This window comes from Stomoxys calcitrans, chromosome 4, assembly GCF_963082655.1.
Source record: "Stomoxys calcitrans chromosome 4, idStoCalc2.1, whole genome shotgun sequence".
NCBI classification, from domain to species: Eukaryota; Metazoa; Arthropoda; class Insecta; order Diptera; family Muscidae; genus Stomoxys; species Stomoxys calcitrans.
Genome location: NC_081555.1, coordinates 129735491 through 129759506, shown reverse-complemented (window position 1 = coordinate 129759506; position 24016 = coordinate 129735491). Strand labels below are relative to the sequence as shown.

Below are 24016 nucleotides of genomic sequence, written 5' to 3'. Positions count from 1 at the left end.
TGTACTTCTGGCTGTTCCTAATCAGTAATGAAAAAAGAAGGCTCCTTACCATTGAGTTTTAACTGGTATTTAATAGCTCTCATTGATACAAGAAAAGTATCCCCGTTGCTCCGTAATGGAATGTTCATAGGGAAATTTACAAATTCGCAATAGAATACTTTTGAAAACTTTGTGAAAAACCAAAAAGTACCTACTCTTTCGGTCCAACAAGTACCTTTTTAGTACCATATACAAATTTGTATTTTCCATCACTGCTCTTCACTGAACATTTATAAATGTATAGCCCAATAACAACTGAAGCCCTTCCCATTATGTCTGACGTGACTGTATAGTGGTAGGAATTAAGAACTTAAGACACATGAGATATAATACACCTTCATATATCATTAACATACATAAGTATTTACATATGTACTTTCATAGTATACGACAAATAGTCGTTACGCTTGATCGACAGTTTTAATATCAAAGTGTATTAATTCTTCTCTTTTTGCACTTTTAAGCATGGCTTATTTCAATTGCCATGTCACTTCATTATTTTATCTCTTCGCACACACCCATGCAGCAAAGTTCATATAAATCATACCCTACCCATCATTATCTTCTCTAAATAACAACTTTTATTTGTTTACTCAACTCTCTCTCTCTCTCTCTCTCCATCTCTTTGCTACCACTCGTGATGCTCTTACTAACCGTTAGTAATTATCATAGGTAGCGGTTGTTGTTGACTTTGGTTTTATGGCTGTGTGCGTGCATAGATATAAAGTTGTTTGACAGCAGTCAACACGCGTTCACATAAGTATGTTTGCATGTAGTATGTACATATGCATTTGATATATTTTTGTTGCTCTTTGAGTATCCGATTTCCCTCTATTACTTTAACCTCACATTGTTGCAACAGCAGCAAAGACAGCCAACCAACTAGTTAGTAGTTACACATGTATGTACATACCAACGCAGCATGTATGTACGTAATATTACACACAACAATTTATCTAAGTCAATTGAATGTTGCGAAAAAAAAGTGCAATAACAGCAATACTAATCTAACATCCCCACCACATCTCTTAACAATATGAAAGCCAACTTTGCATGCAATGTTATTTATACGCTGTAACAGTCATAGCGACATAACTCGAACAAATGAGTTTGGATGTGTGTGTGTGTGTGTATGTATATGTAGAGAAAGGTCGAACCTTTATCTTCATAGTATAGGGTTGCCCCTAAACAAATTTAATTTTAATGGGTCTGATGAAACATTTGGTTTTTATATCCACCACTATGGGAAGGTCGGGGTATACTAATCTAGTCATATCCTTCGATTTGAGTTTGTGTGCCCATGAGAGCCGCGGTTCTATCCCGATTTGGCTGAAATTTTGCACGAAATTTTCTATTACGACTTTCAATAAACATGCCAAATTCGATGACAACGGGTCGATTACCTTATAAATGTTACTCACATATAAACAGATCACCCGATTTGGGATCTTGAACTTCCGGAAGCCGCATTTGTTGTCGGATTTGGCTGAAATATTGAACTTTGTGTTTTTTTACAACTTTCAACAGCAGTGCTAAGTTTGATCAAAATGGATCCATTACCTTATATACCTTCCATTACCTTATAAACCAATCTCCCAATTTGACATCTTGAGCCCCTGGAAGCCGTGATTGTGGTCCGATGTGGCTGAAATTTTGCACGTAGTATTTTGTAATGACTTCCAACATCTATGGTAAGTGTTGTTCGTATCAGTCTGTAACTTGATATAGCTCCCATTTAAACCTATCTCCTGATTAGTCTTCTTTTATTTGTTATTGTAAAGCTACTCAATTTGTCTAATCATTTTTATCTGATCCCCCATTTCACCATAATGTTGGACCGCAAATATTCTCCAATGGCGAACAATTATAAGTTTATAAAGGGTGATTTTTTTGAGGTTAGGATTTTCATGCATTAGTATTTGACAGATCACGTGGGATTTCAGACATGGTGTCAAAGAGAAAGATGCTCAGTATGCTTTGACATTTCATCATGAATAGACTTACTAACGAGCAACGCTTGCAAATCATTGAATTTTATTACCAAAATCAGTGTTCGGTTCGAAATGTGTTCATTCACCGTAACGTTGCGTCCAACAGCATCTTTGAAAAAATACGGTCCAATGATTCCACCAGCGTACAAACCACACCAAACAGTGCATTTTTCGGGATGCATGGGCAGTTCTTGAACGGCTTCTGGTTGCTCTTCACTCCAAATGCGGCAATTTTGCTTATTTACGTAGCCATTCAACCAGAAATGAGCCTCATCGCTGAACAAAATTTGTCAAAATTTGAACACATTTCGAACCGAACACTGATTTTGGTAATAAAATTCAATGATTTGCAAGCGTTGCTCGTTAGTAAGTCTATTCATGATGAAATGTCAAAGCATACTGAGCATCTTTCTCTTTGACACCATGTCTGAAATCCCACGTGATCTGTCAAATACTAATGCATGAAAATCCTAACCTCAAAAAAATCACCCTTTATATATATTCGATAGTACCATTAGTTCTAAACAAGCCAACCACTGGGATTTTATATTGAAAGTTAATACAAACTCTTGTTGCTGCACACACACTCACACAGCAGCAGCTGAAAAACAAAATAATTAACACCCAGTGGGAAAGTTCAGAAGTAAAAGCAGCTTATAGAATGCCTTATTTTTACAGGCCAGAGATCATCCATCCCTTTCAAAAAAGGGATCAATTAAAAATTTAATAGAAAAAAAAAAATCGTTTTCAATAAAAATATTAATTGATTTAAACATTTTTTAATTCAACATTACTTTTTTTTTATAACAATCGCAATTGAAAAATTTGCCATTTTCAATTAAAAAAATATTATAATTTAGTAAAATTTTTAATTAAATCTGAAAATTTTTTCAATTACACTCATGATTGAACATTTTTGCATTTTGAATTAAAAAATTAATTGATTCAATAATTTTTTCAAATGAATCTTACAAAATTTTCAAATGTGGTGCTTAGGTAAATCCAATTAAAGGCAATTTTGTACAATATAAAGGGAAAGATATTTCAAAGACACCTACGTCCCACATATGGACAAATCTATAGCAATACAATGGTGTCCTTCACCCGCAACAACAACAAATTTATAGGGCAACCCTACCTGAAACCCGATTTTTTGAGAAATCACCGCTGGGAATTTTTTTACGGATGCCCACGGACCTTTCCCCAAACAATGTTCTTAAAGTTAATGTTCCAGGAGGTATACATCTGTGTACCAAATATAGAAATGAAATCGAACGTGGAAAAGCATTTTCCACAGGATACGATGGGACTCACGGAAACACAGGAATTTTGGAATAATGAGGTTGATCGAAGGCTTATCATAACGCAATTTATGGTCAAGGAAGCCTTGTGGGGCTTCAAACCATTTAAGTCACCCGGACCTGATGGAATATTTTCGACCACTATTTCCACAGCGTGCTTAGGACTTGCATATACCCCTAAAGACTGGCAAGAGGCAAGGGTGGTTTTTATACCAAAGCCCGGCAAGGTAAGTTATGCGACACCAAAGGCCAACAGACCTATAAGCCTTACGTCCTTTCTACCTGAGAACCATGGAACGTATTGTGGACATCATAATATAGAGTAGGACAAATAACGAACTGTCAAAGGATGGTCGGTGGAGACTGCCCTGCCCGAGGTTGTTTGCATTGACATCTAGGTGGCGTTTAACAATGTGCAGACCGACACATTGATCCAATTCTTAGGCCAGTACAGGGTGGACCTGGTCCTTAGAGACTGGATGAAACATATGCTAAGGAACAGGTGAATAAATTGCGGGTCCAATGACGCAAATATAAGGGAGAAAGTGGCACAAGGTACGCCAATGGGGGGCATTTTATCGGGTGACCACCTATTGCGGATGCTGACTAAGGAGGGATTTGAACCCGTCAGCTATGTAGACGATGTTATAATTCTTCTTAGGAGTAAGAATCCGAACCAGCTATGCAGTAGGGCCAAAAAAGTCTTGCATATGGCATATGACTGAGCTAGACCCAAGAGTCTCAATGTTAACTCAGAGACGGCTGAAATCTGAATAGGCAGACGAGGAAGACGAAGGTGGGCTAATTTGACACACCACGTTTCCTCAACAAAACGATTTCGATATCTGACAAGGTCAAATATTTAGGAGTGATGTTGGTTAGTAAACGTAATTGGAAGTGTCACATTCAGGAGCGTTCTAAGAAGGCTCACAGATGTTGGGCACTATGTAGACGGGCTGTTGGCTCGAAATAAGGCCTCGAATCCGAGGATAGTCCACTGGCTCTACAGGAGCGTGATTAGATCAATACTTACTTACGTCTCAGTAGTTTGGTGGACTGTTATATAGAAAAAGTGCAACATAAGGACCATGTAAAAGGTTCAGAGAACATGTTGTCTTGGCATTGGGGGAGCGATAAGGACCACGCCCACCAGGGCACTGGAGACTATTCTAGATCTAGATCCGACCCATTGACATAGAAATTAAGTATGATGCAGCCACTGCGTCTATGAGATTTAAGGCGATGGGAGTATGGATTGAGAATGGGAGCAGCTCATACCATCGCGGTATAATCGAGGCGATGATAGGAAACCTGGAAGGATGGGAAGAGGTTTCCGATTGGATACCTGGAACGACACTTGAGGTCGAGTGCGAGGCATTACAGCCAGCGGCACAGTCTTGGATAGACGGAACCCTAGTAGTGCTATCCGGTAGATCATGTTTCACGGACGGATCAAAGCAAGAGGACACAGTAGGCATGGGGGTCTACATTGAGGCCTGGGGTCTACATTGAGACCTGGGAGTCTACATTGAGGCCTGGGGGTCTACATTGAAGCCTGGGTGTCTACATTCAGAAACCAGGGACTGAGATCTGTTTTCGACTACTTGACCATAATACGGTCCTGCAGGCGGAGATGTCGGCGATCACGGAATGCGTGAGGTAGTGTGATGCTAACGCGAGGACTTCGAGTGTAAATATGTTTACGGACAGTCAAAGGCCATAAGGGCAACCAGGACGGGACGATAAGGTCACGAACAGTCTTAATGTGGATCAAAGCTATAAGACAGAGTGGGCCTGTGGGTCTACATCGGGAACCCAAGGACAGAGATCTGTTTTAGACTGCTTGACCATAATACGATCCTGCAGGTGGAGATCTGGACGATCGCGGCATGCGTGAGATAGTGCGGTACTAAGGACGTCGGGTGTGAATATTTTTAAGGACAGTAAAATGCCATATGGGCAATAACAACCATGAGGGTAAGGTCACGAATAGTCTTGCAGTGTAAGGGGGAAATTAACGACTTCTCTGAGGAAGGCACAATCTGCATCGTTTGGGTCTCGGACCTTAGCGGAGTATCCAGGAATGAGAAAGCAGACGATTTGTGAGTGAAGGCCAAAGGACTGCCGTCAACTCGAAAGGCTTCGAAAGGCTGGACGCAGTCCGAGTTAAGGGCGTGGGCGATGAATGCGCATGCTACTCTGTGGAACAGCGAAACAGTCGGTAGGACGGCGAAATTTCTGTGGTGAGATCCAGATCGTGAGAAGATGAGGCTCTTACTGAAAGGAAGTAAGAAGGAGGTCAGTATAGATGTCGGTATCACAATAGGGTATATAGGACTACGAGCTCACCTATGTAAAATCAGTGCGGCAAGTGGTATCATATGTAGGGCATTTGGGGAAGATGATGAGACATTGGAACATTTCCAATGTCATTGCCCGGTTTTCGCGTCTAACAGACAACCGCACTTAGGTGGGGACATAATACCAGACATGAACCTACTTTGGGTCGTGGCATGGAAAAACGAAACGATTAAGGATTTTGTAAGTAGCACATAATTCCTAACTTAAATTTTCTTCTTCGAGGTTACTTTTTTAGTATTTAGAGCGCACAACAAGCCGATTACTGGCTTAGGTTGCTGTTGTAGCCACATTTTCATGTGAAAGTGGCGATCCTCATCAAGCTCCTGCAAGTGAGCAAGCTTGTTTTGGTTCAAAGGACCGATCGCCGCTGGAACAGGGTGGCCATTGGTTATTTAAAGGAGCCAATAACTCGCCTTGTCATATCGAGCATCATAGGAACTAAGTATTTGTGCAAGAGCCGGTGCCGCCCGGCCTCTCGCTGAGACTCTTCGCTCGATACCGCTGATTGTCCGCGACTGCCATTGAAGCTAATCCATGTGGAGTATCCCACTATCCGCAACCTTAGGACTCGTCCGGTAGCTCGCAGCTAAGCTTCTCGTGACAGCAATGAACTTCAATGCTCCACCCTGTGTGGTGCTCACAACTATCCCGTACCGTGACTGCCTTTGATGTATGTCCATAGTGGCATGGGGCGGATTAATATCCTCACCCTATTTTCAAGCTAACCTAACCAAGTTTTATTCTTCAAACTAAGTACCAATCGTCATATAAGCCTAGTGAGAGTTCTGCTTAGTGTTGTGAACGTTGCCCGCTCAAAACAAAACATCGAATAACATAATTCAATACAAGTCCTAAACGCACCGTGTTTGTGTATGAAAATAAAAGTAAGCGCGAAAAGTTAACTCGGGCGATTTATAAACAAATCTTCTGAACGGTTTCCGCACACGCAATGGAAAAGTGTTTCAAGACTCACACGGACGATTATAACGCAATGGCTTGTGGGAGAATCCTCGCAAAATGCAAATTTTGCTCATGGCATTCCTTCCACTAAGGAACAGGGGCCAATTTCTCACATATCAATGAGTGCAGTCCGATTCAAGTTTAAGCTCAATGATAAGGGGCCTCCATTTTATAGCCGAATCCGAACGGCGTGTCGCAGTGCCGCAGTGCGACACCTCTTTGGGGAGTAGTTTTACATGACATAGTACCTCAAAAATTTTGTCAGCCTTAAGAGGGAAAAACCACCGCTGAAAATTTTTTCTGATGGTCTCGCTAGGATTCGAACCCAGGCGTTTAGCGCGGACATGCTAACCTCTGCGCTACGGTGGTCACAGTTTGTTTGTTGAGAGAATCGTCTCAAAGAATTGCTAAAACTTCCGCACACGCAATGGGTTGCCTAATGTTATCCCAGAAGAGTGTTTCGCGATTCAACGGAAGAATAATTGCGTAAAACTCCTCCAGAAGATTGTTTTACACATCGCGGGAAGAACGCTCTCCCAGAATTCTGAAAAAATGTTTACAGGAAAGACATGATGAACTCAGAGCTAAGAAATATCCGTATGGAAAGTGCTTTTGAAGATACAAAAGTCTTATTTAAAGCAAAATTTGAAAGAACGTTTGAACTGTGTTTAAGGTAAAATTAAAAGCCTTATGGAAGGTTTTTAAACGAGGGTCCTTCTCAATTTTCCCGCTGGGCAGAAATAATGTCATGTATATGTGTGGCGAGATTTTACCCTAGTAGGAGAGAAGCAAGCGCCTTTTGTCCTCTTTGGTGTGTGTTACCCAATGGTCAGGATGGATAACAACGGTTAGTCGCTTAGTTGTTTGGTCGTTTGGTCGTTGAGTTTATGATTCTTTCTGTCGTTTTAACGTGTGGTTGTTTTTGTTGGCTTGATTTTCTATTTAGTACATTTGCTGATTCTTGCTGTTGTTGATTATGTCGCCCTCTTGCCTTCCCACTGGACCGATTGTTAATTGTGGCTCATTTGATGGTGGCACATTTGTTAGAGAGCTCTTTGACTAGCTCGTTTGTTCATTCATGTAAAGCTGGTTGGTAATTTTCCTTGTTGATATGGCTTTTTTCCTTGTTCGCTATCTCTCTCTCTCTTCTCCCTCTCTGAGTTTCTCGTCCCAATGATGATAAAGCATAAATTGAAATTTGTCGGTAAAACTACATACGTATATCTAAAATAGGCTGTTGCGGGAAATGGGCGTTTCAATTGAAGCATTTGTGTTTTTGATATTGTCGTTGAATTCTTTCATTTTGCAAAAGCTCTGCTGCTGCTGCCACAAAACGAGTTCAGAATCTGTGGTGGCACAAGTGGTTTTTGTTGAAAGTCATGCATAATACATGCAACCGCCTCGTCTCTCCAACTATTGTAATAAGAAAATATTGTGATTATTGTGTGTGTGTGTGTGTGGCATTAAAGCTGTGATTAAAATGTGTTCCTTTCGATTCCTTACAGTTTAAAGGAAATTTAATATTTTTTTTTTTTTTTTTTAAACATGGCAGTTTTTTAATTAAAACAGTAGCTACAGCGGGAAAAGACGGTGACTTCAAAGCCTGATATCATTCATTGCTTTGCATCCGTGAGGCCCGGTCTCCGAATTCCTTGTTTATGACTTTTTTACATTGAGTGACATTGCCAGGTTAGTACTAGCCTTTCACGTAAATACATGGACATATACATGGTAAAAACATACCACTCACATGTGTGCCATATATTTTATGGGGTACTTCAGAAGGAATTCATAATTATGGTAGAGGCATCCCTTGTCAAACTTTTAGAAGTTGCAAGGCAGTCCTCTTGAAATTCCTTCATCTTAGAAGGCATACGGCTCTTCTATGAGAAATATTCGAAGCGCTGTTATCAGGGCTGGTTGGATGGAATAATTTTTGGGGTAGAGCGGCCTTCTGGGACTTTACTTCAATTTTTTATATAAGTTTCGCATTCTACTTTCAATTTCCTTTCATTTGAAACCCACATTGCCCCTGTCGGCACACATGTCATTCGGGCCGTATTTGGGGGTGGAGCGCTCCCCCGGCACTTGAGGGCGAATTGTTATAAGTTCTAACTGAAAAACCCCAAAACCCACCCAAACGGATATATTTACCCATTGGGACAGTATGGTTAAGGTATTTAAGAGTATACCTTTACCATACTGTCCCAATCGGAAAACATATCCGTTTGGGTGGGTTTTGAGGTAGGGCGCCCCCCCCCATGGTTATTTGACCCCAAAGATTTATACAAATTTAGCTTAAATGAGTGCACCCATCTTCGATGTCCGTCCGGGCTTCCGTCTGTCTATCTTTCGAAAGCATGCTAACACTCAAAATGCAAATTTTTGCCCATGAACATTCCACTAAGCAACAGCGGCGAACTTCTCAGATATCAATGAGTGCAGTCCGATTCAAGTCTAAGCTTAATGATAAGGGGCCTCCTTTTTGTAGCCTAGTCCGAACGGTGTGCTGCAGTGCAACACCTCTTTGGAGAGAAGTTTTAAACTATCTTTCGAAGGAGTAAAACTAGGTGCTTGAAACTTTGTATAGTGCAGGTCGGTTGGGATTGTAAACGGGCCAAATGGGTCCAAGAATTTTATATAGCTCCCCTAATGTAAACCGATTTCGGCCGCAATTACTATCGGTTTTGGCTGAAATTTTGCAAGAAGTGTTTTAGTTCGATCGTCAACAACTGTGCCATGTATGGTCTAAATCGTTCTATAACCTGATATAGCTCCCATTTAAACCGATTTCGGATATTGACTTCTTGAGCCGCTAGAGGGCGCAATTATTAACCGATTTGGCTAAAATTTGTTCATGAAGTGTTTTGTTCTAACTTTTAGCAACTGCGCTGGGTATGGTCTAAATAGGTTCATAACCTGATATAGCTCCTATATAAATCGATGTCGGATATCGACTTCTTGAACCGCTAGAGGGCGCAATTATTAATCGATTTGGCTGAAATTTAGCAAGAAGTGTTTTGGTTTGACTATCAACAACTGCATCAAGTATAGTTCAAATCGGTTCATTTCCTGATATATCTTCCGATCCCAGATCTTGACTTCGTGAGCATCTAGAGGGCGCAATTCTTTTGCGATTTATCTGAAATTCAGCATGAAGTGTTTTAGTTTGACCATCAACATGTGTTAAGTATGATCAAAATCGGTTCATAAACTGATATAGTTCCCATTTAAACCGATTTCAGGCATTAACTTCTTGAGCCGCTAGAGGGCGCAATTATTAACCGATTTGGCTGAAATTTTTTCATGAAGAGTTTTGTTCTATCTTATAACAACTGTGCCAAGTATGGTCTAAATCGGTTCATAACCAACTACATCTCCCATATGAACCGATTTTGGATCTTGATTTCTTGAGACGCTAGAGGGCGCAATTTTATCCGATTTGGCTGAAATTTTTTCATGAAGTGGTTTCTTCTAACTTTTAACAACTGCGCCAAGTATGACTTAAATCGGTTCACAACCTGATATATCTTCCATATAAACCGATTTTGGATCTCGACTTTTTGAGCCGCTAGAGGGCGTATTTATTAACCGATTTGGATGAAATTTAGCATGATGTGTTTTGTTCTAGCATCTAACAACCGCTCCAAGTATAGTCCAAATCGGTTCACAACCTGATATAGCTCCATGGTAGAGGTAGAGGTTGTTTGTAGAGGAGTTTTCGCAATAAATACGATATAAGTAAAACTTACCAACGTACGGCCCTTGAAGCCTTCACAACTAATATGGCCGATGAGTTATTCTAACCAAATGACGAAACGGCGTTCCATAGTGGTTAGCGTGCGTGTTGAATTCGGGCTTTTCGCTTCCATTACAAAACAAACAAAGAAATCCCTGAACATTATGCTCGTCTCCAAAGAGAAACAAACGGTTTTAAGGCCTGAGGCCCGATTTTACTTAAAACATTTTGGGTATAGAACGATTTCTCGCTTGTAGGTCTTTCTCCCATCACAAACCGAATTTTGTAACCAATTTTGCTGTAATTTGTTACAGTTAGCTTTGTTTACCCCCTACACATCCTCCCCGAATATCGCTTAGATAGGATCATATTTGGACTCCCGATACTGGTGATGAAATCGGTTCAGATTTAGATTTAGCACCCTTTGCACGCCCATTTACTAACCGAACTCCTTCTTCAATCTACGTTTACCACCCATGTTTAAATTTTGTTCAAAATCCGTTTAAAATTAGATAAAACTCCCGTATATATGTCCGATCGTTTTTGAGTTATACGGCAATAATTTGGCCATTTGTTAACTGCACGAAAGATTTTCTCAATGTAATGGACGAATGTCATAGAATTCGGTTCAGATTTAGATATAGTTCCCTTTTATATATGTATCGTCTGATTTGCACTAAAACATGTACCAAGAAGTAAAAGTGTGCTAAGTTCAACCGGACCGTATCCTGGGAACCCACCACCATGGGTTCTGCTTAAATATGGGAGCTATATCTGGTTATAGACCGATTTGGATCGTAATTGCCAGAGTTGTTGTGAGTCATAATGGAGTACTATGTGCAAAATTTCAGCCAAATCGGACAAAAATGGCGGCTTCCAGGGGCTCAAGAAATCAAATCGGGATATCGGTTTATATGTGAACTATATCAGGTTATAGACCCATTCGGACCGTACTTGGCACAGTTGTTGGAAGTCATAACAGAACATTATGTGCTAAATTTCAGCCAAATCGGATGAAAATTGAGGCTTTCAGAGGCTCAAGAAGTCAAATCGGGAGATCGGTTTATATGGGAACTTTATCAGGTTATAGACCCACTCGAACCGAACATTATGTGCAAAATTTCAACCAAATCGGATGAAAATTATGGTTTCCTGGAGCTCAAGAAGTCAAATCGGGAGATCGGTTTATATGGGAGCTATATCAGGTTATAGACCCATTCGGAGCGTACTTGGCACAGTTGTTGAAAGTCATTACAGAACACTATGTGCAAATTTTCAGCCAAACCGGGCACAAATTCCGGCTTGTAAGGGCTCATGAAGTCAAATCGGGAGATCGGTTTATATGGGAGCTATATCCAAATCTGAACCGATATGGCCCGTTTGCAGTTCCCAACGACCTACATCAATATTAAGTATCTGAGCAAAATTTCAAGCGGTCAGCTTTATGCGTTCGACCGCTATCATAATTTCGACATATGGACGGGCGGACGGACGGACGGATATCGCTAGATCGACTTAGGGTGTTGAGACGATCAAGAATATATATACTTTATGGGGTCTTAGATCAATATTTCGAGATGTTACAAACGGAATGACTAGATTAGGTGGTGGGTATAAAAAATTGAGCACTTGTCTTTTCAAATGGTTTTTTTTTTCAGAGATTGCCACATATATAAGTGTCTGAAATTCCGCCCGCTTGAAAATTAAGTTTTTATCCTTCTTTTCTATTCCAATATTAAGTAAAAATTTAATAATGTCAGCAATTTTTTAATAATTCTGTTAACTTCTTTCTGAGTTTTATAAATGGCGGGCTTTAAACCCCATACAATTCTTTTTCAAATACCTTTCAACACCAAGTAGTGAATCATCCTGGGAAGAAGGGGAAATATACTCCAAAATATGTTTCCTTAAATTGCAATATTTATCAACTCATGACAGCATAGACGGCCAGGATGAGAGGAGATCATCCTTCTTCATAGAATGCAAAAATGATGATAATATTGCCGTTGCTGTGGTAGTAGCTGATGAAAAATGATAAGCTGAAAAATGTAACGGGGAGGGCGTGACCCTAACACAATAAAATTGTTTGCCTTGAAAATCCCCCACCCCCATATATCCCTTCTCCGATACTTGGCCCAAAAGGGTTAACATTGGATTTGGCAAAAAGATGAAACATTATCCAAATGTCATGTGGGAGATGATTCTTAAACGTGCACACATTTACATACCACAACAAACCGCAAGGATAAACAGAGATATAAGCAAAGCCAATGTAGAAGAAAGGATGTTTTTTTTTTTTGAAAAGGAATTGCTTATGTGAAAGAGTTTTTTTGCCTTGCATTGTTTTTGTTTTGTTTCTTTTTTAATTTTTCATAAACATATGTAGGCAAAAGGACTAAAGGGGAAAATTTGATTATAAAACTTAGCATGCTTTTAGGGGTTTTGTATCACGCTAACACTTCTATTCCTATATTTGGATATTTATGCCCAAAAATGTTTCTTGTGCTTTTTTCCATCTTTTTATTTTTGGGTTATGATCATTTCCAATCCCTCCTTGGTTATATCAAATATTAAAAAAAAAATCTTTATTTTTTCTTGCTGTTTGCCATTGCCCATTTCTTTCTGTTTATTTTAACGATTTTAAATAGATTTGTTTTGCCAATGTGCCACTTTTGCCGCTCAAGTGATGCAGCAGGAATATCAAATTTGGGTCCCTTTTTTGGCTGTGTGGACTTTCTTGTTTGCCTCTTACAGAGAATTTGTTATTCCCACTTTATTATTCATGTGAAGCGAATAACCAAACACAAGTATGGCAAAACATTCAAACCCAAAGTGAATAAAATAAATAATGACTAAAAAATTGCAAAAAAAAAGAAAATGAAGGAGAAACCAGCAAGATAGACATCTGAGAAAGGCTGAAAATAAAAGGCAAGGATTTTAAAATTCGATGGAGGGTCGAATTTGTTAGATTATTAGCAAACAGAAAAAAAATATAAAGGAACAAAATTCAACAAAACTTTTTAGAAAGCAACTCTATTATTGTACCCGCTAGGTACTTGGACCCAAATTTGTATACGATATTCGTTTTCTGGTCTCCAATACCTTTCATTTGATACCTATATTGTTCTGATCGGTCCACTTTTGATTTTGGGTTGTGTTTTTGGCATACTGAAAACTTATGTTCCCTTCCAGGCAAGTGGTAGGGTCCGCCTCTACTCGATATCTAAAAATTAAACAGCCTATGTTTCTTTCCAAAACAAACGTACACAATCTATGAAAATTTCAAGAAAATCGTTTCAGCCAAGTATCATATAGTCATAATGGGTCTAAATCGGTTTTTGAGGGGTGGCATGACCCCCTATACTTCGATCTGATTTTGTATGCCAGATTCGAAATCTACTCCCCAATACCTTTCATTTGAACCCCATATTGAAATAAACGTCTAATATGTCTGTTTGGGGGAGTTTTGGGTTTGCGCTGCCCAATGGGTACTCAAATTTTAAAACCATATTCGTATTCTACTCTTCAATACCTTTCATTTGATACCTACATTGTCCCGATCGGTCCACTTTTGATTTTGGGTTGTATTTCTGGCATAAGGTGGGAGGGTCCGTCCCCCTTCCGGTACCGAAAAGTTATATAGCCTATGTTTCCTTTCGGACCAACCTACACAGTATGCGAAAATTTCGAGAAAATCGGTTCTGCCGTTTTTCAGTCAATACGGAACAAGCAAACCGAGTTCCTATATCCGTGATTGGCTAATGTGTCTCTACACTTCAATCTGATTTTGTATGCCCGATTCGAAATCTACTCCCGAATACCTTTCATTTGAACTCCATATTAAAATGAACGTCCAATATGTCTGTTTGGGGGAGTTTTGGGGTTGAAGCTGCCCAATGGGAACTTAGACTCATATTTTAAAGCCATATTCGTATTCTACTCTCCAATACCTTTCATTTGATACCTATATTGTCCCGATCGGTCCACTTTTGATTTTGGGTTGTATTTCTGGCATAAGGGGGGAGGGTCCGTCCCCCTTCCGGTACCGAAAAATTATATAGCCTATGTTTCCTTTCGGACCAACCTACACAGTATGCGAAAATTTCGAGAAAATCGTTTCCGCCGTTTTTCAGGCTATACGGAACAAACAAACCGAGTTCTATATATCCGTGATTGGCTAATGTGTCTATTTTGGGCGTTTTTGTGGGGGTGGGGTGACCCTCTATACTTTGACATGAATTTGTATGCCAGATTCGTCATCTACTCCCGCATACTTTTCATTTGATACCCATATTGGCCTTATCGGTCCACTTCAGATTTTGGGTGGTGTTTTTGGGATAACGGTGGAGGGTCCGCCCGCTTCCGATATCAATAAATTATAAAGCCTATTCTTACTTCCTGACCATATTCGTGATTTTCTCCCGAATACCTTTCATTTGAGTCCCATATTGTCATGATCGTCAAGTAAACCTATTTTAAGGGGTTTTGGGTTGGGGTTGGGGCGGCCCCCCAGGTACTTGGAGCCAACTTTTATTATGAAATTCCTACTCTACTCTTGAATACCTTTCATTTGAATCCCATATTGTCGCGATCGGTTCACTTTTATTTTTAGGTAGTTCTTTTGGAGTGAGGGGGAGGGTCCGCCCCCCTCCCGATATCAAAAAATTATATAGCCTATGTTTCCTTCCAGACCAACCTACACAATCTGGGAAAATTTCAAGGAAATCAGTTCAGCCGTTTTTGAGTCTATAAGGAACAAACCGACAAAGATTCAACTTTGGCAACTTTTTCTTTATCTGGCAATTCAGTTCTCTTTATAAAAAGCCTAACAATTTCCTGACAAATGTTTTCGCTTAACACATTTCTCATTTTCATGGTTACTTTATTTTATTGCCCTCATTTGATTTGGTCTCAATTGTCACGCACGATCCTCGTATTAGAGATAATACCGCGTTCATGCGAAAAAGTTATACTTTTGGTGAAACACCCCACCCCACCAAAACAGAGAGACATTTAATATGCAAGACACACATCCTTTCATTTACACTCAATGTATAACACAACTCAAAGATTGTCAAAACATGGACATGCCTTGAATCGCTGCTGTGTGCGGTTGGTAAAAAAAAAAAACAAAAAAAAAAAACAAAAAACCTTAAAAATAAATACGCAAAGAAGTTACATTTGGACAAAAAATTACATTTTTTGATTTTTTAATTCTTCAAGAATGCCATACAGTTTTTATAGCTCTGTTAATGAGGTTTTGTGCTCGTACAGTTTGTGATTTTGTCAGTCTTTCAAATATATGCGATATGAATTCATTATTTGCATATTAAGAAGAGAAATATTGAAGTTGGCTGGTTGACGCAAACACCATAAGTCTTACATATGTAAGGGGTTGAACCTTTTTTCAAAGGGTAACACCCATGGTGATTTATATTCTGGGTGCCTAAATAAAAGAACACTAAAAAATAAGCCAACTCGCCTTTTGGACTATGATAAATATTGGGTTGCCCAAAAAGTAATTGCGGATTTTTAAAAAAAAAGTAAATGCATTTTTAATAAAACTTAGAATGAACTTTAATCAAATATACTTTTTTTACACTTTTTTTCTAAAGCAAGCTAAAAGTAACAGCTGATAACTGACCGAAGAAAGAATGCAATTACAGAGTCACAAGCCGTTGAAAAAATTTGTCAACGCCGACTATATGAAAAATCCGCAATTACTTTTTGGGCAACCAATACAAATATAAAATAAGCCAAACTGTCGTTTGAACTGCGATAAATTAAAAAAAAATAAAAAAAATTTGCATCGAAATTTTTAGCAAAAATTCTTTGTAATTTTTATAAATTCCTTAAGATTTTTTTGCTAAAAAATTTTTTTTTTAAATTAAATTTTTAAAGAAATTTTTATAATTTACAGCATTTTCAACCAAAATTTGACAAAATATTATTTCCATAAAAAATGTTTCAAAATTTTTAATTGAATAGACAAATTTATCAAAATTATATTTCTATAGAAAATTTGAAAAATTTTATTTCTGTAGAAAATTTTGATAAATTAAAAAAAATAAAAAAAAATTAGCATCGAAATTTTTAGCAAAAATTCTTTGCATTTTTTATAAATTCCTTAAGATTTTTTTGTTAAAATTTTTTTTTTTAAATTTAATTTTTATAGAAATTTTTATAATTTTTAGCATTTTCAACCAAACTTTGACAAAATTTTATTTCCATAAAAAATGTTTCAAAATTTTTAATTGAATAGACAAATTTATCAAAATTATATTTCTATAGAAAATTTGAATAATTTTATTTCTGTAGAAAATTTTTTTAACATTTTAATGCTATAGAAGATTTTTGTCAAAATTCTATTTCCATCGAAATCACTGAATAGTCTCCAGAGCCTTAGGGGGCGTGGTTCCCATCGCTACGCCTATGCCCAGACAACATGTTCTCTGAACCTCCCGCCTTCGCCTTAAGTCTCATAACCGCAGTGTTTGCCTTACACTTAATCTCTAAGTCAACAGGTCGGATATAGGGCCTGAAAACTAAGCTTACCTGACGCTAGAGGTATACCCACAGATTCCAGTATACCCGGAATGTGTAGGGTAGTCTCCTGGGATATCTCTGTGGACCGGCACCCAGAATAGGTGAATTTTGAACTGTTCAGCCATCTCGTTGAGAGATTTGCGACAGTCGAGGGCGGTGTTCAGCAGTACGTTGTGTCTGTTGTCGTTATGACATTATATCTGTGCCATTCCACCCCTCCCTAATGGGCAAGGTTCTCCGCTTGGTGCATACTGCAGTGGTCGGATAACCTTTTCGATATGACCAGTTCTAGTTTTTCGGAGTACACACCGTAGCGCACTTGGTCGTCTAGTTTGTAACCATCCTTGTAGATGTTTATGTAATTTCTATTACCTGAAAGAGTGTACAATAGTTCCGATCAGTTCTACAGGGTGGCTGATGAATATTGCTACAATGATGAATATTGCTACATTTTTTTTTCGGTGTATGGAATACATTTTTCTTTTATTCATGTTAAATTAAATTATTAAATTAATTATTAAATTATTATTAATTAAATTAATTAATTAATTAATTAAATTAATTATTAAATTATTATTATTAAATAGAAAAAAAGTTATTACATTTTTTTTTGGTAGCGGCTTTCATCAGCCACCCTGTATGAGGAATAGTGATACAGTACCTTTTTTATCAAAAGGAGGCTCAGACAGTGTGTTATCAACACTGCCTGGAACATTGGACATTATATGGAGGATAACATAGTGTCCGTACCCTCCACATGACCAATGAGAAAGCTCCCTTAACCTCCCAGCATTGGACGCTGCAATGTGTCTCGCCACAATGCCCAAAGGCATTAGGGGTAGCATTAAACTCAGTACATAAGTTGGTGTCGTCCTTACTGTGGCTATGAAATACAAACAAGACATCCTTTGGATCCGTTAGACTATTAAACAGTAGGTGGACTTTAAAAGCGCCGTCCACCATACCACAACACCATATAGGATTATAGGTCTAACAACTTCAGTATATACTTGATTTGTCTATAATGAGACACCGGGCAAATAATTTGACAAATTCAATCCATCGTGGAGGTAATATAAGATTAGGCCGTACTTGTTTTTTCTACATTTTCTTTCTATAACCATTTTTCTAGCATCATTTGTGTTGCCATTTGCTAAGCTTATTTGGTATTTCCTTTGGCAAATATGTTGCCTAACTTTATCTTTAATTTCCTTTCTACAAAATCAACTTTGCTTGTTAATTTTGACACATCATCTACCCGGCTGTATGGTCTTTTGTGTATATCATGCACAACACCACCAAATTACCATTGCCAAACATTAGGAAAAATCTTGAATGTCTGAATGTCTGTTGGAAAATACCATCATCCTGCTCATCAGCTTGAGTGAATATCAGACAACAAACAACAAACAAAGGCCAAAAGCCACAAGTAATCAGGCAAACAAGTTCACTTACATCACATCTCTGCAAAAGAACACAACCCACAACACAACGACGACGACAACGACGACAAAAACCTAGCAACCAACCATTCAACCAACAACTCGTTCAACCAAGCATTCAGTTAAAACAGCATGCAGACTGACGATGACAACGACGACGACATTCCCACTGGCCAACCATCAAAACATGAGGCCAAAATGGCAGCCTTTGCCACAGCCATAGCCGCAGTCAGAGCAAAAATTAGTATTCACATGGCATGCGAGCACATTAGAAAATATTGTATTGTTTTGGGAAGTTAAGGCTTATGCATATTAAATACGTTACAATATAGTATAGGGTGATTTTTGGAGTGACAGAAATTACAATTACCAAAAAAAGGATAATTTTAACTACCCATAAGTAACATGATGACATAGAAGCTTCTCTATGTTGCCTGAATGTCTGAAATTTTCTTTTCTATCGTTCCCAAACAAAACACCCTTTATGTTTTGGTTTATATAAAACGCAGTTTGCTAGTAAACACATGTCTGCTGGTATTTGGCTATACCATATAAATTTTATATAAATTCATATATGTTTTCTTTTTCATATAATGTAGATAATGGTATATAAACGTCCCCTCGTCCCCCTTCAACCTCGTATGAAGTTCACATCACGATTGTCCACTTGGCACAAGTGCAAATAACCGGATTCAATTTCAAAATGACCATAATCGAAATGCAATGAGTGGCATTATGAATTCAAAATCCATAGACTCGAATCTATTCAAGTGGATGCCAAACAACAACCCTTCTTGCTGCCATCCGGTGCTATTTTATCCCATTTTATTTTAAATCGATTTTTAAACTGCAAATTTCATTTGGCCAATGAGGGGCGATGGTGGGTGGGAGGGGAGAGAGAGAGAGGTTATTCAAAGGCCATTCATATTTGCATGATGTGGTCAGTTTATGAATTTGGTTGAATGTGACAAAAATATTCATCAGGAATTGGATAACATGGTGCACATCCTTTGCGACTTTTAATAGGGGAATATCAAATCAATTTTTTTTGTTTTAGAAAAATCGTATTTAAACAAAATCAAGTTTTTAATAAAAAGTATATTTTTACAAAATTTAATACTTACAAAACCTTAGAGCAATTGGATTTCAACTGAAAATATAAAGAAAAATAAAATAAATTTTCTTAAGCCACAAAAAATGTTGCAAAATTTAATTTCTGTAGAAAAATTTTAAAACATTTTAATTCTATCAAGATACAGAGTACGATACCCAGCGCATTGGTCAGATACAAGCACCATGCCAACACTCATAGAAGTTTGTTAATAAAAAAGCAAACATGTTTGCTGAGACAACAGAAAGTCAGCTGAAAATGGCACAGCAGTAATTTTTGCTAAGCCTAGACCCAGAGGCTAGACCTAGGGGTCTGAATGTGAACCCTGATAATACCGATATCTTTCTGTTTACGTGGAAGGCAAAGGTGGACCAATTTGAGGCGTCACGTTTCCTCAACAGAAGGATTTCAATATCCGACCTAGTTTTTGATCTTGGATGAAGAATTGAACTAAAAGTGCCACATCCAGAAGCGTACTGAAAAGTTTTATAATATGAAGAAGGACTACATGCTCGAAATGGGGTCTGAATCCTAGAAATCTTGAATTCTAGCTCTACAGGACAAAAAATGCGCCTTTTATGGGCCCAAGATCTTAAATCGGGAGATCGGACTAAATGTCGAAAGGGCCGACAACAACTCACTGTTGAAAATTTCAGCGAAATCGGACAATAAATGAGCCTTTTATGGGCGCCAAGACCTTAAAACGAGAGATCGGTCTATATGGTAGCTATATACAAATCTGGGCCGATCTGGGCCAAGTTGAACAAGTTAAACAAGGAAAGACCCCATAAGTTATAGACCGATCAGTCTTCTAAGTAATCTTGGGAAAATTTTTGAAAAACTTATACTCTCGTATAAACGACTTTGCAACGTCCAGTAACACAATACCAGGAGAACATTTTGGTTTTTAAAAATGAACACAGCACTGTTCATCAAGTTTGTAGAATCAAGACATTGAGTGGGCTAATAAATATAAGTAACTGTTGAAATTTCCATTTAAAATTTCAACAAAAACAGGCAATAAAAAAAATTTTTATGTGCTTCAGACCCTTAATCAGCATAACGGTCTATATGACAGCTATATCTAAATACAGTCCGATTTGGGTTAGAAGGTGGGAGGCCTAAAACAACTTATTGTTTAAAATTTCAGCGAAATCGGGTAATAAATAAAGCCTTTATGGGCTACATACTCTGTAACAGGAGATCGGTCTGTATGGCAGCTATATCTAAATATAGTCTGATCAGAACCATATTTGGGACGGATGTCGCGAAACCTAAAGCGAAATTGGATAAAAATAAAACTTTTATGGGCTTCAGACCCTTTATTTGGAGATCGGTCTATATGGCAGTTATATCTAAATATAGTCCGATTTAATCCATATTTATGTCGATGTCGGGAGGCTTAAAATGACCCACTGTTTAAAATTTTAGCGAAATCGATTAAAAACTAAAGCTTCTATGGGCTTCAGACCTTTAATCGGGAGATCGGTCAATATGGCAGCTATATCTTAATAAAGTCCGATTCGAACCATATATGGGTCAGATGTCGGGAGGCCTTAAGCTACTCACTGTTGCAAATTCCAGCGAAATCGGGTAAAAAATAAAGCATTTATGGGCATTAGACCCTTTATCGGCAGATCGGTCTATATAACAGCTGTATCCATATATGGTCCGATTAGGGCCGTTCTAGGACTTAACCAGCGTCCATCAAAAAGTGGTATCTGTGCCAAATTTCAGCTCAATATCTCAATTTTTGAAGGCTGTAGAGTGATTACAACAGACGGACGGGCAGACGGATAGACGGACATCGTTAAATCGTCTTAGAATTTTACGACGATCCGAAATATATAAACTATGTAGGGTCGGAAATTGATATTTCGATGTGTTGCAAACGGAATGACTAAATGAATATACCCCCTATCCTACGGTGGTGGGTATAAAAAGGATGTCGAGTCACAACTCACTATCTCAAATGTCAGCAAAATCGGATAATAAATGTGGCTTTTATGGGCCTAAGACCCTAAATCGGCGGATCGGTCTTTATGGGGGTTATACCGAGATATAGTCCGATATAGCCCATCTTCGAACTTAACCTGCTTAGGGACAACTACTGTCAGCTCGAAATCTCTATTTTCTAAGACTGTAGCGTGATTTCAACCAACAGACGGACAGACTGATGGACGGACTAGTTTGTCTTAGGTTTTTACATCGATTAAAAATAAAAATACTTTATAGAGTCGGAAATATTGTAGATATTTCGATGTATTGCAAACAGTGTTGCCACTCGAGAAAATTATTTCCTACCACAATTTAAGAAAAATCCTACCAATCTAGACCCAAAACCTACCGAATGTTTCATGTTTTGCCATAGGCGGAGCGATGAAGACCATACCTACTGGGCACTGGAGACTGTTCTAGATATCTGACCCATAGGCATACAGATTGGTGTGACCAAGACATCGTTGCTATGAGACTTTAGGCGATAGGAGAATGGACATACCATTGCGGTATAATCGAGCTGACGATAGAAAAGCAGGATGTAATGGAAGAGGCTTTGTATCGGATATCTGAGAATCAATGCCAGCGAAGCAGTCATTGATTGACAAAACTCTAGTACTGCCATCTGGAAGTCCCTGCTACGGTAATGGATTAACGTCAGGTGGACAGAATGGAGCTGGAGTGTACATTAAGCACCATACTGAGTCCTTGAAGTCAGAGACAAGGCCGTTTACGGAATGCGTGAGGTGGTGTGGTGTTACACGAGGACTTCGAGTGTGAAAATTTTTGCAAATAAAAATTTGACCAGCTTAAGGAACAGGGGGCAAACTTCTCACATATCTTTGAGTTCTGTCCGCCTCAAGTTTAAGCTAAATGACAGGAGCCTCCTTTTTATAGCCGAGCCCGAACGGCGAGCCGCAGTGCGACACCTCTTTAGAGAGAAAGTACCTCACAAATGTCGCCAACATTAGGAGGATTATTTGGGACTCATGTAGGCATATTTGGCACAAAGGAGAAGTCGTTGTTTCAAAATTTCCACCAAATTGTATAAGAATTGCGCCCTCTATAGACTCAAGAAGTATAATGATGAGATCATAATATATGGGAGCTATATCAGATTATGAACCAATTTCGGTCATATTTGGCATAAGTGTTAAAAGTCAAAATCGAAAGACTTCATGTAAAATTTTAGCCACATCGGATAATAATTGCTCCCTCTAGCGGCTAAAGAAGCCAAGATCCAGCATCGGTTTATATGACAGCTATATCAAGTTTTGAACTGATTTTGGCCATACTTACATACGGTTGTTGCAAGTCGAAACCAAACATTTCATACAAAATTTCAGCTAAATCGATTAGGAATTGCGCCGAAGGCTCAGCAAAATCCAAAAGACAAAGGGGTGGACGAATGGATATATGGACGGAGAGACGGACGAACAGAAGGATGAACAGACTGACAGACAGACAGACTCACAGGCGGACGGACATACGGACGGATAGATGGAAACACAGAAGGATGGACAAACATACAGACATACGGAAGGACAGACGGGCGGACAGATGAACGGATTGACGGAAGGACGAACAGAAGGGTGGACAGACTGAAAGACAGACGGAAATATGGACGGACGGACATACGGACGGACATACAGAGGGACATACAGAGGGACAGATTGACGAGCTGACAGAAGGAAGAACAGACGGACAGTCAGACTGACGGACAAACGGGTGTACGGATGGACAGGCGGATGGATAGATGGACGGACAGACGGCCAGAAGGATGAACAGACTGACAGACAGACGGACGCATAGAAGGATGGACAGATTGACAGACGTACGGACGGACAGACTGACAGAGAGACGGACGGATAGATGGACTCACAGACGGACGGACATACGGAAGCAAAATCCGGGCGTTCAGAGTCATAGGCGGACATGCTAACCAACTCTGCGCTACAGTGGCCTCCATCTTTAACTATAACCTGTAGAGTGAGGCTGTAGAGTGATTAGGGTAGAGTGGGTAGGTAGAGGGCTGTAGAGTGATGTAGGGACATGGCTATATCCTCTATGAATATTAAGACGAGCTGGTCTAGGTTGCATTTTTGGCTTGTAGAACATTTGGTAGGTTTTGGTCGCGTTTGGTAGGATTTTTCTTAAATTTTGATAGAAAATACTTTTCTTGAATGGCAACACTTGTCCCAACATGTGTGTAGAACTTCCCAAAAATCAGTTCAGATATATTTTGGCAGCCTTAATTTTGCCACCTTTACAAAATTTTGCACAGAAGGTTCTACATTAATTGGATTGTCTGGAAAATCGAAATCAAATTGGATTTGTATATAAGTAGCATCCATTTGAGTTCTCGCATTTGCTTGAAAGTAATTGGTGTGCTTGAAGGCTATAGGATACTATTGGGTTGCCCAAAAAGTAATTGCGGATTTTTCATATAGTCGGCGTTGACAAATTTTTTCACAGCTTGTGACTCTGTAATTGCATTCTTTCTTCTGTCAGTTATCAGCTGTTAATTT

The 24016-nt window shown here is 38.8% G+C and overlaps 1 protein-coding gene and 1 long non-coding RNA gene across 3 annotated transcripts in view; one reads left to right on the top strand and one right to left on the bottom strand.

Moving 5' to 3' along the window:
- The window catches only part of LOC106094156 (low-density lipoprotein receptor-related protein 2), a 795641-nt gene that overhangs the window by 187059 nt on the left and 584566 nt on the right, over positions 1-24016 (top strand). The window lies entirely within an intron of this gene.
- The window catches only part of LOC106093314 (uncharacterized), a 294983-nt gene that overhangs the window by 15368 nt on the left and 255599 nt on the right, over positions 1-24016 (bottom strand). The window contains exon 3 of the long non-coding RNA XR_009397969.1: positions 19504-19529. This is a non-coding gene — a long non-coding RNA (uncharacterized LOC106093314). The remainder of the gene's footprint in view (positions 1-19503; positions 19530-24016) is intronic.